The sequence below is a fragment of the Oryctolagus cuniculus genome, chromosome 2 (assembly GCF_964237555.1).
Source record: "Oryctolagus cuniculus chromosome 2, mOryCun1.1, whole genome shotgun sequence".
NCBI lineage: Eukaryota > Metazoa > Chordata > Mammalia > Lagomorpha > Leporidae > Oryctolagus > Oryctolagus cuniculus.
In genome coordinates this window covers 132,933,989-132,946,876 of record NC_091433.1, presented here as the reverse complement: position 1 = coordinate 132,946,876, position 12,888 = coordinate 132,933,989, and the positions used below count along the sequence as shown (strand labels likewise).

Here is a 12,888-nt window from a genome sequence, read left to right as displayed (position 1 = left end):
ACAGTGGGAGGCAGCAGGTGATGGCACAAGGGCTTGGGTCCCTGCCACCCATGTGGTAGACCTGAATGGAGTTCTGGGTTCCTGTTTTTGTCCTGGACCAAACTAGCTATTTTGGGTATTGGGAAGTGAGCCAGCAGATGGAAGATCTCTCTGGCTCTCTCTCTTTCTCTTGTGTCATCTGCCTTTCAAGTAAATAAACTTCCAAGATTATTAAATTCAGGTTATGTATCTTTGCAAGAAGTGATACCATGCTCTGCTTGGTGAATGCTGCTAGGAGGGACGTGATTGGAATGGTTCTCGTCAGTGGTCATGCTAACTTGCATCACTTGGTTAAGGTAGTGTTGCTGCTGTAAAGTTACTGTTTTTTCCTGTTTGCAGTTAATAAATATTTAATAAAGCAGTATAAATACATGTCATTTCTCCTCATGCTTTTACGTTATGATGCTTTTAATTTATAGGATTCTGTATGTATTCTTACTACTAGTCCTTTTTAAAATAAATATGTTGTAAATACATTATTCTAACCTGAGTCTTGCTTTCTCATGCTCTTGCCTTTTGATGAACAGATGCTTTAAATTTCATGTAACTAAATGTATTTTTTCTTTATTTTTTTAAAATCATAGTCATTCTTCTGTAACTTGGTTTATTTTATTTTATTTTTTTGACAGGCAGAGTGGACAGTGAGAGAGAGACAGAGAGAAAGGTCTTCCTTTTCCATTGGTTCACCCTCCAATGGCCAACGCAGCTGGTGTGCTGCAGCCGGCGCACCACACTGATCTGAAGCCAGGAGCCAGGTGCTTCTCCTGGTCTCCCATGGGGTGCAGAGCCCAAGCACCTGGGCCATCCTCCACTGCCTTCCCGGGCCACAGCAGAGAACTAGCCTGGAAGAGGAGCAACCGGGACAGAATCCGGCATCCCAACCGGGACTAGAACCCGGTGTGCCAGTGCCACAGGTGGAGGATTAGCCTATTGAGCTGCGGCACTGGCCTGTAACTTAGTTTATTTTTTATTTTAATTTTATATATTTATTTGTAAGTATTTATTTATTTGAAAGACAGAGTTACAGAGAGAGAAAGAGAGAGAGAGAGATTTTCTTTCTACTCCCCAAGTGGCTGCAACGGCCAAGTCTGGATCAGACTGAAGCCAGGAGCTTCTTCCTGGTCTCCCACATGGGTGGCAGAAGCCCAAAAACTCGTGCCTTTCTCCACTGCTTTTCCAGGCATGTTAGCAGGGAGCTGTATTGGAAGTGGAACAGCCAGGACTCGAACTGACATATATATGTGGTGCCAGCATCCACAGGCAGTGACTTTACCAACTATACCACAACGCCAGCCCTGGTGAGTGTTTTGTGTTCTGTTAAGAACCTTTACCTACCACAAGGTCATGAAGATATTCACCCCTGTCTTTGAAGTACTGTTACCTCCAAATGTGGTACGTGGTATGCTGTCTATTTAAATTAGGGGGAATAGGGTGGAATTCTAAATCACTTTGATCCAAAATGAACTTTTTTAATCCTACTTTTTCATGAACTTTCTGAAGGGCTCTTTTAAAATCTGGGAAGAAGAAAAGCAGGTTCATCAGCGGACCCTTTTTTTTTTTTTTGACAGGCAGAGTAGACAGTGAGAGAGAGAGAGACAGAGAGAAAGGTCTTCCTTTACCGTTGGTTCACCCTCCAATGGCCGCTGCAGCCAGTGCACTGCGGTGCTTCTCCTGGTCTCCCATGTGGGTGCCGGGGCCAAGCACTTGGGCCATCCTCCACTGCACTCCCGGGCCATAGCAGAGAGCTGGCCTGGAAGAGGAGCAACCGGGACAGAATCTGGCACCCCGACCGGGACTAGAACCCGGTGTGCCGGCACCGCAGGCAGAGAATTAGCCTATTGAGCCGTGGCACCATGCAGCAGACCCTTCTAAGAAAGATGTTTCTTAGGTTCACAAATCACCATGTGCCCAGGAGCCGGAAGCAGGACGCCGTGAACGTGACGCTCCTGCCACCTGCTGCACTGGGAGTAAGGGTCAGGCCACATCTGGCTAGCTGACTCTCTACTGGTGTGCTAAACTGATTGCCCACATTGAGCCCTTCGCCAGGATGGGGAGAGGCACTGCTAAAGCCGTGGGTTGGTTTTCCCTCTCCCATTGAGATGATAGTAAGGCAAAATTGTGTCTCCATCCAGGGCTCCCCAAACCTGCCTTTTAGGTAGGGTGGATTTGAGGTGCAGGCACTGAAACATTAGGGAAGCCAGCAGCCAGCATGTCACTATGTGTATTAAAAATCATGGTTTTGTAGTCACCAATAGCCCCCCGTGTCTAGCACTTGGTCCATTTCCATTCAGTATTCAAGACAAACTTCCCAGAGGTTGGGTCCTAGTTCTGTTCTTGGGGTCCCGCTTCCCTACAACAACTGGGTCTTTCTTGCTTAATTAAGTTCAGCATGACTGTTGTGTATTGTTGTTCTTAGGCTCTAGGAGAATTTGCCTACTAATTTCCCAGAGCAAGCTGTATTTGCCTAAACCCATCAATGGCCACAACCATGCTCAAGGTGAAAGCCTCCCTACAGAAATACACAAGATGGGTTAGCACAATCATTCTCACTGGACTCTTTGCAGCTGTGTTTCTGTGATTGCCAGCTGATCTGCCCTCCCTCTGGGGCTGTTGACATCCATCTGCAGGATTTGTGAACACAAATGAGACCTCACTGAGTCCTGTGGTCAGTGCTCGTTTTCATAAGGTGGTTTGAGTGGATGAGGCGCAGACGCACGCTGCAGCACAGAGGCAGGAAAGACACAGAAGAGTTAAACACGCCATTAATCAGTGGTAAAATTCCTTTCTTGCTCGCTGCCAAGCCTCTGATTGAGGGGTGAGGTGGGGCAGGCACTCCACTGGAGACAGTGATCTGCAAATTATTGTCATTTGATTATCAAAGGATGCTGCTTTAGATTGATTACAATGCAAATGATTAACTCCTGGTGGTCAGGTGTGGTTCTCCCTTTGTTGAGCTGTACCCTTCATGATAATCAAAACGGGTTTGCTGGGGGTGGGAGGCTATGTTGCTCTTTTTCTATTCTTTTTTGAGATTTTTATTTATTTGAGAAGCAGAGTCACAGAGGGATAGAGAGAAAGACAGAGGTCTTCCGTCCGCTGATTCACCCCCCATATGGCCCCAGCTGGAGCTGAGCTGATCCGAAGCCAGGAGCCAGGAGCTTCTTCCAGGTCTCCCACATGGGTGGCAGGGACCCTAGCGCTTGGGCCACCTTCCACTGCTTTCCCAGGCCGTTAGCAGGGAGCTGGATCAGAAGAGGAGCAGCCAGGACATGAACCAGCGCCCATATGGGATGCCGGCACCACAGGCCGAGGTTTAGCCTACTAAGCCACAGCAGCAGCCTCTGCTCTTTTTCTTAGCTACAAACCCTGAGGGCCACGGGACTGAGAACACCGCTCCCTGTGTCTGTCCATCAGGCAAACACGAAGCTCTGAGGTCCTAATAACCAGACTTGAGATAACTTGGGCAACAGCTCCTTCACACAGCAGTGGAGTTCATTGAATGAAAACCCCAGCCCCTGAAGAGGAGCCCCACTACGGGTATGCGCGGCCCAGATTGTGCTGTCCATTGCAATCACAAGTGCAGGACGGAAGTGAAGAGACCCATAGTGCCACCTCCTCCATGGCTCCTGCCGGAGGAGGTCCAAGGCAGAAAAGCAGAGCGGGCTCCAGTCACAGAAGGCAGAGCTGTCACTGGGCGCCAGGCAGAGCTGCCCAAGCAGACCTGATTTCTGGTTTATCTCCTCAGTTCCTTTCTCCACTCTCAGCGTAGCAGATTTTCTGCATGAGAACCCCCTTCCCAGCCCTGAAGGGGTATTTTAGCGAATGTAGCATGCTGGTGGGCTTGTGGTGGGGATGCCTACTTCAAAAACTCAGGTCTATGTGTTCTGTGGTCCCCCAGCGGGCTGGTGCCAACACCAATGCTAGTTCCCTCTCAGAAAGACAGGGGGCAAACAGCAGACAGAAAGCTGCAAGCTGCTTTCTCTGTTACCAAGCCTTCAGGGACTACGGACATTTGTGTGTGTGTGTGTGTGTGTGTGTGTGTTTAGAATTTTAGAATTTTATTTATTTATTTGAGAGGGAGAGACACAGAGAAAGGTCTTCCGTCTGCTGCTTCACTCCCCAAATGGCTGATACGGCTGGAGCTGCACTGATCTGAAGCCAGGAGCCAGGAGCTTCTTCCGGGTCTCCCACGTGGGTACAGGGGCCCAAGGACTTGGGCCATCTTCCACTGCTTTCCCAGCCATAGCAGAGAGCTGGATGGGAAGAGGAGCAGCCGGGACTAGAACCAGCATCCATATGTGATGCTGGCCTCCACAAGTGGAGGATTATCCTACTGCGCCACAGCAATGGCCCCAACAACTGACCTCTTAAAGCTGTGAGTAACTTGATAAAAATAATAACAATAATAAAAGCTACTTGGGACATGGTATAGTAGGTTAATCCTTCGCCTGCAGTGCCAGCATCCCTTATGGGTGCCAGTTTTAGTCCCGGTTGCTCCTCTTCCCATCCAGCTCTATGCTATGGCCTGGGAAAGCAGTAGAAGATGGCCCAAGTCCTTGGGCCCCTGCACCCGCATGGGAGACCCGGAAGAAGCTCCTGGCTCCTGGCTTCGGATTGGCCCAGCTCCAGCCCTTGCAGCCATTTGGGGAGTGAACCAGCAGATGGAAGACCTCTCTCTCTCCCTCTATCTGTAGCTCTACCTCTCCAATAAATAAATAAATAATCTTTAATAAACAAAAAAAGCTACAAACCATTTTATGTTTCAATTTTATTTATTTATTTGAAAGGCAGAGTGAATGAGAGAGAGGGAGAGAGACATCCTACATCTCTGGCTCACTTCCCAAATGCCCACAACAGCTAGGGCTGAGGCAGGATGAAGCCAGGAGCCTGGAACTCAATCCTGATCTCCCACATTGAGGCAGGAACTTAAGAACTTGAGCTATCATTTGCTGCCTCCCAGAGTGTTCATTAGCAGGAAGCTAGAATTAGAAATGGATCTGGGATGTGAAATTAGGCACTCTGATATGGGATGAAACCCAAGTGGCATCTTAATTACTGCACCTAATGTTCATCCCTGGGGAAATTTCTTAAAGGATGGTATCGAAAGTGGCTCCCTTTAGAGCCCTCAAATGTAGCATTTATGTAATTGGGTGTTATCAAGTATTGATGACTGGGGATGGCAGTGGTTAAAAGTTTTTCAGAATTTTAATTTAACTATAAACACAAAAATAGCCAATACTGGGACCTGTGTTGTGGCTCAGCTGGTTAAGTTGCTATTTGCAAAGACTGTATGTCGCTCCCCCTCTTCGCGGAGGAACGACACAGGACCCTGCGCTGTTCTTTTGTCTGCTTGGCCCTCCCCGGGTTGGCTACCATCCCTTCCACCTCCGTGGAAGGGCGGTTCCCCCTGCCACTTTCCCCACTTCCGCAGGGGAGCGGCACACCGCCGGCCGGCCGGCTCTCTCAGGGGCTGCACAGGTGTTCCCTTTAGATGTTTCCCGGTGCATGTTGTCTCTCTCCTCCTTTATGGTCCTCTTCCACCAATCCCAACTCTGCTACCCACACGCCGAGTACGCTGCTCTCCTCCAATCAGGAGCAGGATCAGCTTCTGCAGGTTACTGGTCAAACTGGAGGCAGCTGTGTAGAAGCTGTTTACTCCTCTCCCAGCGCCATATTGTGGGAGAGCAGATGCATAGAATAAGTCTTAATTCCAGTAACTTAGTCTAGTCTGAGTTGCTCCCCACAACTGTATCCCATATCACAGTGCCAATTTGAGTCCCAACTGCTCTGCTTCTGATCTAGCTCCCTGTTAGTACAGCTGAGAAGGCAGCAGAAGATGGCCCAAGCACTTGGGTCCTGCCACACATAAGAGAAATCAAGAAGAAATTATTGGCTCCTGGCTTCCCTCATCCCACACCTGGCTGTGTGGTAATCTGGCAAGTGAATAGGCAGATGGAAGATAGATTCTCTCTCTCTCTCTCTCTCTCTCTCTCTCTCTCTTTCTGTTTCTCTTTTTCTCTGTCACTCTGCCTTTTAAATAAATAAAAATATGGGCCAGTGTTGTGATATAGCAGGTTAAGCCAACTGCCTGTGACACTGGCATCCCATATGGGTGTCAGTTCAACACCTGCACTTCCCATCCAGCTCCCTGCTAATGTGTCTGGGAAAGCAGTGGAAGACAACCCAAGTGCTTGGGCCCCTGCACCTGTGTGGGAGACCCAGAAGAAGCTTCTGGCTTCTGGCATAGGCCTGGCACAGTCCCAGCCATTGCAGCTATTTGGGGAGTGAACCAGTGGATGAATGATCTCTGTCTCTCCCTCTCTGTCTGTAACTCTGCCTTTCAAATGAATAAAAATAAAATTAAAAATAAAATATTTTTAAAGATTTATTTATTTATTTGAAAGTCAGAGTTACACAGAGAGAGGAGAGGCAGAGAGAGAGAGAGAGAGGTCTTCCATCCACCGGTTCACTCCCCAGCTGACTGCAATGGCCTGAGCTGTGCCGATCCGAAGCCAGGAGCCAGGAGCTTCTTCTAGGTCTCCCACACGGGTGCAGGGGCCCAAGGACTTGGGCCATCTTCCACTCCTTCCCAGGCCATAGCAGAGAGCTGGATGGGAAGTGGAGCAGCCGGGTCTTGAACTGGCGCCCATATGGGATGCCGGCACTTCAGGCCAGGGCATTAACCCACTGCACCACAGCGCAGGCCCCAAGATTTATTTTTAAAAAAGAGAAATAGCCAACACTAACGTAGAGCTTAGAATGCATCAAGGACTTCTCAAAAAGTTTTACAAAGGTTAAGTCATTCAATCCTTATACATGACACCTATAAAGTAAGTACTATCGTTATACCTGTTTTGCAGACGAGAAAACTTACGGAAGGTAAGTGTCCAGCTAATAAATGATGGAGTTGATTCAAAGTCCTATTTTTATTTAAAATGTAAAGATATTTCCTTTGCAGATACTTTGTCTGTTTCCATAAATATTCAGCAGATGATTGAAAACTAAGTGCTTTCGGAGGCCGGTGCTGTGGCATAACAGATAAAGCCGCCGCCTCAGCGTTGGCTTCCCGTGTGGGTGCTGGTTTAAGTCCCGGCTGCTCCACTTTTTTTTTTTTTTTTTTAAGATTTATTTATTTATTTGAAAGTCAGAGTCACACAGAGAGAGGAGAGGCAGAGAGAGAGAGAGAGAGAGAGAAAGAGAGGTCTTCCATCCATTGGTCCACTGCCCAATTGGCCACGATGGCCAGAGCTGCGCCAATCTGAAGCCAGGAGCCAGGAGCTTCTTCCAGGTCTCCCACGTGGGTGCAGGGGCCCAAGGACTTGGACCATCTTCTACTGCTTTCCCAGGCCATAGCATAGAGCTGGATTGGAAGAGGAGCAGCGGGTCTTGAACCGGCACCCATATGGGATGCCAGCACTTCAGGCCAGGGCGTTGACCCACTGAGCCACAGCACTGCGCCCCCCACCCCCGGCTGCTGCACTTCTGATCCAGCTCTCTGCTGTGGCCTAGGAAGGCAGTGGAAGATGGCCCAAGTCCTTGGGCCCCTGCACCCACGTGGGAGACCCAGAGGAGGTTCCTGGCTCCTGCCTTCAGCCTGGTCCAGTCCTGGCTGTTGTGGCCATCTGGAGAGTAAACTAGTGGATGGAAGAACTCTCTCTGTAACTCTTTCAAATAAATAAAATAAATCTTAAAAAAATAAGAAAACAGAGTGCTTTCTCCATGCAGCCCGGTCTAGTCCATAACTAAAAACTCTATTTTGTGAATCGTATTATTCAGATTAGCCCTATATTTTTAAATGTGTTTTATCAAAGACATAGAAGAGGCTGTTTAAAACATACTTGTCCATATTGTAGAGAAATAGCTTCTTCTACCTCTAAAGTGTCACGTTTTCATTTTTATATTCTAGAATTTTCTCATAGTGCCATATAGTTTGGCTTACTCATCATTGAAAGTTGAAAGCTTTATCCACATTTGGCATTTGTCCCCAAACAGGATGAGCTCATTCTCCCTGGCTCCCTGCCTGTCATTTGGATGCTGTTAGAATCTTCCTTTCCTTAGAATTGATTACCTTGCTGCAGTCTGAAAGGATTGTGGAGGGAGCCATCTGGCCAGGAAGGTCACCGCTGCAAACTTCTCTGTTCTTTGCAAAGTCACTGTCCTGAGGGGCCAAGGGCCAGACTGCAGGCCTGGCCATCCTCCTGAGACTGAGGAGACTGGTCACTCAGCCCAGGGTCAGAATTCCATGTCTTTAAGTGCCTTGTGCCTCACACCGTTTCAATGAATGTTGGGAGGGGAGAGGCAGAAGTTTGGGCTGAACCTCACTTTCACGCGGAAGTGTCCTGTTTGTGTATTGTGCTATAAAATAACCCTTGAGATTTCATGGTATGAAATAACGACCACCATTTACTACTGTCATCTGCCATGATTCTGGTGAGTGAGGTGGCTCTTCCTGGGATTGTCTCCCTGCTGCCACGAGACAGGGAGGATGCTGGAGTCACCTTGAAGGCTTCCTCATGCCTGTGTCTGACTCTGGTGCTGGAAAAATCCAAACTGCTGGGGGCTGGAACAGCCAGAGTGCCTCTGAGTCTGTCTTGACCTTTGTGGGGGTCTGTCCACATGGTCCTTGCAGCATGGCGGTGTCTGGGCAGCTGCACTCACACATGACAGAGGTACACGTTCTGAGCAGGAGAACTGGGTAGAAACTGGTTCACTTTTCAAGAACCGGCCTTGAAAGTCATATAGTGTTGCTTTGATAGTGGAGTCACAGAAAACAGTCCAAGAAGCCCACCCAGGCTGAAGAGGAGAGGACATAGGTGCCTCTCCTGATGGGAGGAGGGCAGCACTTTTGGAAGAGTAGCTGGGACTGGACATGTTAGCAAATTTTGAAAAAAGCCATGGGCCTTCCACAAGTTCATGGTGAACATGCATTATTATTTTTTTTTTAAGACTTACTTTATTTGAAAGGCTGAATAACAGAGGGATAGGAGAGAGAATGAGAGGTCTAATATCTGCTGATTCACTCCCCAAATGGCTGCAACAATCGGGGCTGGGCCAGGTGGAAGCCGGGAACTTTAGACCCCATCTGGGTCTCCCACAATGGGACAGGGGCCCACGCACTTGGGCCATCCTCCGCTGCTTTCCCAGCATTGATCAGGGGTTGTATACCCATTAATGGTAATCAGCATTGTCATGGACACTGTAAGTTATCTGGCTCATGGGGTTGTTGTACATTGCAGGCACTTGGAAGAGTCATTGGCACACAGGAAGTACGTGTATGAATGTTAGCTACAGACAGGAAAGTTAGAAATGCACAGCTGTCTTGTTAACAGATTACCCTTCCGTACCATTCAGTTTTCATTCATTCTGCTATTCACTAGTTCTTTTTTTTCTTTTTTTAAAGAAAGCTTTCTTGGTTTCTGTCCTTTTTCGGAGGTACACCCTATCTGAAAGCTTTTTGAGAAGTCCCTGGGAGAGAAATAGTTGAAAGTTGTGCTTGTCTGAAAATATCTTCGTTCATACTTGATGGCTAGTTTGGACAGATGTGAGAATCTAGGCTGGAAGTCATCTCCCCCGAGCATTTTGAAGGGCACTATTCCATTGCCTTCCGGGTCTGTGTGTTGCTATTGAGAAATCTGATGGCATTTCTCTAGGAAACCTCATTTTCCCCTCTGTGTGCTGCTTGTAAGACTGCTGTGGCCACGTTGTCTGGCATTCTGTCTGATGCGCCTCCCGGTGGTCCTGGTTTTATCCACTGTGCGGGACTCAGCGATCACTGTCAGGGTAGAAACTCATACCTTTTCGTTCTCAAATAACACAACTGAATTATCCAGTTGATTTCTTCCCCTCTGTTTCCCAGATGTCCGGGACTGGCTTCCTAATGCTCTGACCCTTTCTAACCTCTTTCCCTTCTCCGTGCCTCTTGTCCGTACGTGCTAGCTACTTTCCTAACCTTATCTTCCTACCACCCTACTGAGCTTTGCATTCTTGCTTTCACATTCTTAATTGAAAAGAGTTCTGTGTGGTTCTGAGTCTTCCCTTTTAAAATTTATTTTCTTTTTTATTTGAAAGGAAGGGAGGAACAGGAAAAGAGAGAGACGTCTTCCATCTTCCATCTACTACTTCACTCCTCCAAATGCTTGCAATAGCTAGGCCTGGGCCAGTCTGACCAGGAGCCCAGAACCAGGAGCCCAGAACTCCCACATGATAGGCAGGGACCTGAGTACCTGAGCCATCCTCTGCTGCCTCCCCAGGTGGTGCGCATCAACAGGAAACTGGATTGGAAGCAGAGCAGCCAGGACTCAAACCAGTCCCTCAGATATGGATGCAGGTTTCCCAAGTGGCAATGTAATTGCCTGCACCCCTGCGTATTCCATTTATTAAAGTACATATTTGGCCGGCACCATGGCTCAGTTGGCTAATCCTCCGCCTTCACTTGGCTAATCCTCTGCCTTGCGGCGCCGGCACACCGGGTTCTAGTCCCGGTCGGGGCGCTGGATTCTGTCCCAGTTGCCCCTCTTCCAGGCCAGCTCTCTGCTGTGGCCCGGGAGTGCAGTGGAGGATGGCCCAAGTGCTTGGGCCCTGCACCCGCATGGGAGACCAGGAGAAGCACCTGGCTTCTGGCTTCGGATTGGCGTAGCGCGCTGGCTGCAGCACCCCGGCTGCAGCGGCCATTGTGGGGGTGAACCAATGGAAAAGGAAGACCTTTCTCTCTGTCTCTCTCTCTCTCACTGTCTAACTCTGCCTGTCAAAAAAAAAAAAAAAGTATATATTCTATTTTTAATCTGTTTTTCCTATCTTTATTTCTCAAAGGAGACCTGCAATGCATTTTTCAGTTTTCTTTTTTCCCTATAGTCTGTTTCTTCCAAATGTCTTTTATTCTATATATTGGGGATTCTATCTCTCATGTCATGTCCTTCCCTTAAATTCTGGTCACTTTTAGCTGTCTGCTCTCATTTAAGTGTGCCAGATTTGGCAAAGCAAAAGACATCTAGTTAAATTTGAATTTTTTAAAATTAATATTTTATTTATTTGAGAGGCAGAGAGAAAGAAGACTTTCATCCTCTGGTTCATGCCCTAAATGCCTGCAACCACCAGGGCTGGTTCACTCCCCAAATGCCTGAAATAGCCAGGGACCTGGAACATAATCTGGCCCCCTATGTTGGCAGTAGGTTCCCAAGTATATGGGCCATCACCTGCTGGAAGCTGGATGGGGAGCAGAGGCAGGACTCAAACCCAGCCACTCCAATATGAGATGCCAGCATCCCAAGTTGTGGCTTAACAGTGGCACCACAACACCTGCCCCCAGATGTGGGATTCTTATTTGGGATCTGCTAGGCCAAACACCACCCCTCCATTTGAACTTTAGATAAATAACGAACCGTTTTTGGTAAAGTATGTCCCAGGCAATATTTAAGACATACTTATATATGGTAAAATATTTGATGTTTATCTGAAATTGGAATCTAATAAAGTGTCCCGTCTTTTATTTAGCAACCCTGGAAGAGTGACATCTACAAGGCTGTGGGACCTGCAAGTGGGTGGGGCTCCATGGGAGAATTCACTGACAGGTTGCTCCAGTTTCACTGAGTAATGGATTAAAGTCCTGTCTTTTTCTTAGATTCCCCTGCGAAGAGTATTCCCAGCTTGCCATCCTCCAGGATCTAATCCTGGCTGCCGGTGTTCTAGGAGCCGAGTGGAGGAAGAATACCCAGAAGCTCAGTTTTTGCCACGTTAAGTGTCAGGTGGCCCTTCCAGCTTCGGCACAGTGGCCCTGGTCTTGTGTCAGTCTAGAGCCTTAGATGAGGGACAACTACAGATTCTTTGCACTCCTTTTTTCCCCTGTTCAGGGTGGGAGTCTAACTCTCCTTCCCTTGACTAAAGATGTGCATGACCTACAGAACACAACAGAAATAATGTCCAATAGCTTCCAAGTAAAGAATAAGAAGCCTAGAAACTTCTGCCTGGATTCCTTGGCAAATCCTTGCAGAAAACCCTGAGCCTCCGCATAGGAATCACCCTGAGCCTACATGCGGAGAGGGCCTATGGAGGGCTGTGCTTGGCTGTGCCGGCTGGGACCAGCCTTCCCTCTCCCCTCACTATGGTGTCCATCGGTCAGCTGATTACCACCAGGTGACCTTTGTGGGAGCCACAGGAAATAGAAGAATTGTTCAGCCAAGCAAGCCCTGTTCAATTCAGATTCACAAAATCATGAGCTCTCATAAGATGGTCAACATTTTATAAGTTACCAAGGGTTGGGATAGTCGGTTAGGCAGCCGTGGATAAGCAGAACACCTGGACTCCATCTGATGCCCCACCACAGAGATCCACTGCTTTATCCTTTCCTGGGAATGTGCTTCTAGTCTTGTGCCCACGTAGAAGAGCAGTAAAGGCAGCTGTGCAGCATTGGGGAGGGGGTGGAGGACACTGACTGCGTCTCATACAGACTTCCAGCGAATGCCCGGGTTTCAGTCTTACCTGTACACCACAGGCACCTGGTGCTGCAAGCTCCTTTCTCTCCTGAGAAATTGTACACTATCGTGTTGCTTCCTGGCTGGCTCCACTCCTGGCTAAGGAGTCAGCTTTCTCGGGTCTTTTCAGTTGGTTACCACCTGTCTCTTTGCTTTCCAGGCTCCAAAGTTTTGTGTTTTTTCCCCCTCCCTTATTTCTTTGTTATTGTGAGAAGTCTTTTTTTTTTTTCAAACAAAAAAACAAAAACTCAACTCTTACTTTAGTTGGATTACAAGAGGGAGCTGAGATAAATGAATGTGTTCATTCTGGCATTTGTAATTTAAGGCTCCTTTGGGTCTTTCATTCTAGCCATTATATTAATTTTTAAAATGCTCTGTGTTA

The 12,888-nt window shown here is 47.9% G+C and overlaps 1 protein-coding gene across 1 annotated transcript in view; it reads left to right on the top strand.

Annotated features, from left to right (window-relative positions):
* Nucleotides 1-12,888, top strand: part of ANXA4 (annexin A4) — a 103,400-nt gene that overhangs the window by 9,849 nt on the left and 80,663 nt on the right. Inside the window, exon 2 of the mRNA XM_051842825.2 lies at nucleotides 1,220-1,337. The gene's annotated coding sequence lies outside the window, so the exon portion shown is untranslated. The remainder of the gene's footprint in view (nucleotides 1-1,219; nucleotides 1,338-12,888) is intronic.